The 6,112-nt window shown below is 33.2% G+C and overlaps 1 long non-coding RNA gene across 1 annotated transcript; it reads right to left on the bottom strand.

The window, feature by feature from the left end:
* Positions 1–1,938: 1,938 nt before the first annotated feature.
* On the bottom strand, positions 1,939–2,919 carry LOC121245954. The gene is made up of 2 exons (XR_005937030.1): positions 2,833–2,919; positions 1,939–2,691 (listed from the first exon to the last, which is right to left on the bottom strand). It is a non-coding gene; the product is annotated as an uncharacterized LOC121245954 (long non-coding RNA).
* Between the last annotated feature and the right edge of the window lie 3,193 nt (positions 2,920–6,112).

The following is a 6,112-nucleotide window of genomic DNA, read 5'->3' as shown; positions in this document are numbered from 1 at the left end:
ACAGTGCAGAAGCGGATTTACAGCTAGGCCGAATGGTTATGGTTGCAGAACTTGTTGATTTCGTGCTTGATAGATTCTTTAAGGAGATTAGGAACATGATTACTAGAGCCTCTCAGGCTGAGTGTGATGTTCTTGTTATTGGCTCCCCCACTTATTTTTTTAAGTTGGTATTGCCAAGCATGGGCGAATTTGTGCATGCTCTCCTTGCTTTCACACTTGGTGTCGAGCAACCACAACTCCAAAACACTCGAAAGTAAGGTACAAGGAAATCATGACATAAGTCTCCTTCAAAATACTCAAAGGTAAGCGAACTCTCCAATCTCTCATTTACACAGTCTAATGATGGCTCTACTAAGAGAATTGCAATCCAGAAATCATCCACTCTCCAACTTGGGGTTAGTAGTTCAAAAAGGGAAGTCCATCTGTCCCTGCAACCTTGCTTAATCCAAAATTTAAAGAGTTGTGAGCTTAAGTTCCTTGCATCGACACTTGAGAGGTTGGTGGAACTGGTTAAGTTTAAGACTATTAATAAAGCTAGTGTTTGTTGTTGAGTGGCAGGAGTCTCTTTCAAAGGTTGGTGATCAATTAGATGAAGGGGTGAATAGTGCACCTCAACTGCTTGATATATTGCCATTTAGGGGTGTGTGGTGGTATGGGACATTTCTCAGAGTTGGACATGTGAACTGTGCTCACATTGTCTTTGAACATATTTACTTTAAGGATTATGTTGTGGTACTTTTGTCTCTCCAGCTCCTTCAATTACCATTTCATTGGCCTTTTGACAGAGGAAAACAATTTCATTAAGTTGTCAAAGACATGTTTCCATGGCCACTTGTAATTGTTGTTATATAGGTTGGTTGACAATGATTTCCAGCTTTGCAAATAATGGGCTCTATGAAGAGTGCTTGAATATTTTTCTAAAGATGCGTTGTGGTGTGGGAGCTGGGAAGTCTATTGTAGTCTTGCGCTTTGTTGAAGGGCAAATTATGGAGTTTCAGGAACCAACAATAGGTGTTGCCTTTTTCTCACAAACTTTGGATGTAAAATTTGACATGTTGGATGCAGTCGGTCGAGAGAGATACCATAGTTTGACTCCTAGGTACTATAGAGGAGCTGCTGCTGCAATTATTGTGTATGATATTACAAACCAAGCCTCATTTGAGCGGGCAAAAAAATGGGTCCAAGAGCTTCAAGCACAAGGTAATCCAAATATGGTCGTGGCATTGGCTGGCAACAACTTGTAGTTGCTAGATACGAGAGAGGTGGATAACTCCCAGTTCAATGAAGAAGCCGTGAAGTTGGAATTTGATCGGTTTGTTGATTTTGGTGGAGATAACTCCAACACTAATGCCCACCTCCTTACTAGAAATTGTAGGTGTAAGAAATCTTTTGCACCTTATCTGTTTGATGTATTGCCCGTTAATGCTTTCTGTTATTTTAATTTTCGAAGGGAATTAGTATCCCATATATAAGAAGTAGAACTCAGATGGGAGAGGTATTTTATTATGCAGAATTTCCGGCTTGTATGAACCCTAAACTTGGGGGTTGGATTGACCTCGAATCAATCCCAAGCATATGAGATTATCCCTTTCTTTCAATCTATTCTTGCAATTTTCATTCATTAATCTCAGATAGCTAGCAGGTTGCTAACAGATTCATTCTAAAGAGAACCGATCAGCTAAAAACAATAAATTATCTTGCTTAAAACTAGAGTTTCTAAGAAATTTAGCAAATAAAGATTCATCCTCGCCATCCAGATCGAACGGCATGTTGAACAAGACGAATACTAAGATGCGTATCCTGAGAATACATAGGCAATACCATTGGGACTGTCACCGTGTCACGTAAGAAACACCCAAGTTAAGAAGAATGACAAAACTGTAATAGAAAAATATAAAAATTAAATAAAACCTATTATGTGGCTAGAGAGAGAGAGAGAGAGAGTTAATGGATATGCATTGTAAAACAGGCTAAAGAAAGATCAGTCATAGCTACATTTCATCATCACACACAGCTGAGAGAAACAAACATCTCCAAAATGAATGTGAAATTCAACATGGAAGTATTTAAAAGAAATAAAGGAACAAGTATTGAGCCAAATTTTGACTGACCATATTTCAATCAGAACATGCTTCTGCCCACCGAGTATGTTCTCAACTGCTGAAGTAGCTAATTCTTATAAAATGTCGATGATGCCGTCCAGTGCACATCATTCCCCCAATATTTGGTTTTGCACATTGAGAAATACGAGGCTATATAGTTCCACATGGCACATAATGAATATCTCTGAATGTTGAACAAATAATGGGGTGCTGCTACTCCCACCGAATGTCCATTTTTTTTTTTTTTTTTAACTCAAAACTTTTTTAAAAAAAAAAAAACAAACGAACAAATTAAAAAATACTTACAAATAAAATAAAATAAAACTGTGGATTTTGTCGGTGGGAGTAGTGTTTTCCTAAATAATGTGAGTGACTCAGTATTTGTGTCATGCATTGAAATCTGGGACTATATACCAAAAGGCACAAGTCCGGTGATAAAAGTAACACATGCAGGCTAAGAAACCAAACCCTCGATTAGGGAGCAGCGCCAAAAGCTATGGTCAAAAGGAAAAATACTTGGCCGTATTATAGTCTCATCAACCACAAGTTGCAGAGCACGTTTGATTGTCAGCCAGTTGCTTTTTGTCTCCTGCAAGGTTCAGATGCTGTTAACAATAATTTGCGGTTAACAATCCAGTTAACATGGTTAATAGACCATGTGAATCAACTAGGAAATGCTAGCTATTTTTTAATGCTAAGTTAGATTATGAAGGTAAAAGTGATAGCGAACCTGTTTTTAAGCAATCCAGCTTATTCTGGATTATTCAGCGTGCCCATGTGCTCAAATCCATAGCTTTGGAGTAGCTCTATCCTAGACAGAGTAAAAAAAAAAAAAAAAATAGAAATTAAACATCGCTATATGGTTGATCCCAAGGAATTAAAAGGATGACAATGCATTCTGTCCTCGCCTCTAATAGTCAAAATGCTTCTTAGGCAACCCAGAATTTGTAATGGAAAATAAGATGAGAAGAGGCTGGACGTTGACAAGAGGCTCCTGCTTATGTATAATTTCTCACTAATACGCGCACCCATTCAATATGATTGGTCATAAAATAAATTTTATTAAAAACAATACTAATTTAAATTTAAAATATAGAAAGAAGAACATTAGTATATAGATTGGTACGCAAACTTGTTTGTACATAGCAAAACTGTTTCTTCAATGTACTCAAAGCATCTGAATCAGATTCATGCGATTGAAAATTAGGAAGGGAGAATCCATAAACCGTACGTATGACAAATTGGAAATAATTAACCTTAGAGAAATAGCTTCAAGAATTAACCGAAGAGAGACATAATTACGTCAAATTATTCTTGGTACAATGTCAATCGTAGTAACCGAGTGTAAATTATCTCATAACTAGATTCCATGAAATCCAACAGAGCCTAATGGCCACATAAAGACTTGTGTGTAGTTGAAGAGAAATGCCTTCAGAAGTGACGCCTGGATGATCGATGAGAGAGAGCTCCTGAGCTGGGGATCGATTATCAAGCATTTCTTCCCTCGAATCTGTAAAACCCCACGAAACAAAATAAATAAGTATAAATCATATTTAAGATCATTCTAACAAATTCAAGCCCGGTAAATCTGATATATCTCAACCGTTGAGGGCCGGTATAACATGAATTCTACTGAACTGAATAGCCACGATAAGAAAACAGCCACGGCTTCTCATGGCTATTTTCTTTTCTACGTTTTTCTCGGGAACCAAACAGGGAAACCATTGAGTGAGTAGACTCACATTCTTGAGGATGTTTATGAGCTCCTTCTGGGACTGCTCCCGGTAGATGATCCAAAGAAAATTATAGCGGACGATAATCGATCTTTTCAAAAACAAAAAACAACTGTGAGCAAAATAAAATAGTTAAATTAGGCTTTTAGAACCTCAGGGATGTGATAGTGAGAGAAGCATTGTCTAGGCTCGGAATCTGAGCCACTGGAGCTAAATTTCCCCAACTGTATGAACCGAGAATCTCTCTCTCCTAGACTGGAGACTGGAGACTGGGACGTGGTAGTCTGGTTGAGGCTTGGAATGGGCCAGGAGAAATTGCGTTTTCAACATATAGGCTCGGCATCCCTCTTTGTCATCGGCTTGGGATGGGCCCGGGCCTGTTTATCTTATCAATAGTAGAGTGTTGATAGGTGGGCTTAGACTCGACTCCACCAACCCAATACTCCAGCCGAAGAACTGTTCGGCTCCCTCTCTATTTCATGAAGCCTTTTTAATAAAAAAAAATCGACAAAATATGCTTTTAAAATTGAAAAATTTGATACACCACACTACCATCTCATTCTTATCTTATCTTATTAAATGTTATATAATTTGTGGCACATTTATCACTATTAGATAATCCTTTGTTGGATGATTCTTTATCATTCAATAATAATAAATATGTCACATTTTATAAAGTGATGTGAAAATAAGATAAGAGTATGAAATATAGCATTAATCTTCAAAATTATATTGAAAAAAAAGGCCAACATTTTTATTGATACGATACACCGAAAACGGCGAAATGTGTTAAAGTTTATATATTTTTATTTTGAGAAATGATGTTTGCAATTTTAAAATATGCAACTTTCGTGTACTTTTTTAAAAAAGGTGATAAGTCTGGACCACATGAAAAAATTAGTTTTTTTATGGTGACCACTATTTTTTTTAAAATGAGTATGTTGAAACTGTACACTCCAAAACTATATATATTTTGTATTATCCTTTTATTTTTCATATATTATCAACTACAAAATCATATTGCTTTTAAAGGAAAATTCATATTGAAATATTAGGAATATACCCTTGGCTATTTAATATAAATAAATAACATTATTTCAAGCTTTCCAATCTTGATTACTCTGGGTTAATTTATGGCAACAGAAAAATATTTACAAAATTGGCATATATGTGTGCATATGGTTTGTATTTATTCATATTATTTTATCTTCAATAATTTACAATCTCTTGGAAATTCAGAAATTCACATATAGTTTTCGCTCTCTCGTTAGCAAGTTTGTAAATTTCGAATAAAAAGATTAAAAGGAAAAAGAACTTACTTCTCCTATGCGCATTCACAATAGTTCTTTTATCTTATTATTTAAAATATATCATTAAACTTCACTTTATCTATTTTACATATTGACTTTTACAATATATTATACATCAATTTATCTATTTTTTATTCATACCATTTAAATAATATTTTTATTTTTTTAAACATTTCTTTTATACTAATAAATTTGTAATATCCATATATATTTTTATATTTGCAATGTATTATCATATACAATGTAATATAATACAGTCTTATACACAAAATAAAAATATATAAGCCAAATAAAAATTAAAAATAAAATCAAATACGAAAAAAGTGGATAAATAATATTTTCAATATATTTTTTAAAAAAAATAAAATAGAAGTGTTTTAAATGATGAACAATAAAAAAAATTTGTATTGAAATATAAAAGTAAAATGAAATGAGGTAGTAAATAAAATATAAATAATTAAAAAAATGTTTAAAGGATGAACAATACCCGCTATATATAGTGGATTACTGTAGCAAGTTATATTTTACATGTTCTAACGTCTTTTAGAAACTCATTTTATAAACAATTTTTTAAATAATTTATATTTTTTGTATTATACATAAGTATTGAGAATGCACTTATGCTAGACATAGTACGTTAACACACTATTTGTGGTAAAATTTATTATAATTTTTTTTAAATGCAATAATTTTTAATATAGTTGATGCAAAACACGAACTGAGGGTGTGTTTAAATGTTGAAATGAGTTGAGTTGAGTTGAGTTGTGATGATAAAATATTGTTAGAATATTATTTTTTAATATTATTATTATTTTGAAATTTGAAAAAGTTAAATTATTTATTATATTTTGTATTGAAATTTAAAAAAATTATAATAATAAATTAAGATGAGTTAAGATGAATTTAGTAACCAGACGCATTCTAAATGTATACAAAAATAAAACTTATAAATTAATTATATCTTTTA

The sequence above is a fragment of the Juglans microcarpa x Juglans regia genome, chromosome 1S (assembly GCF_004785595.1).
Source record: "Juglans microcarpa x Juglans regia isolate MS1-56 chromosome 1S, Jm3101_v1.0, whole genome shotgun sequence".
Classification (NCBI taxonomy): domain Eukaryota; kingdom Viridiplantae; phylum Streptophyta; class Magnoliopsida; order Fagales; family Juglandaceae; genus Juglans; species Juglans microcarpa x Juglans regia.
The sequence above is the reverse complement of the archived record's forward strand: the minus strand, read 5'-3'. Positions and strand labels throughout refer to the sequence as shown.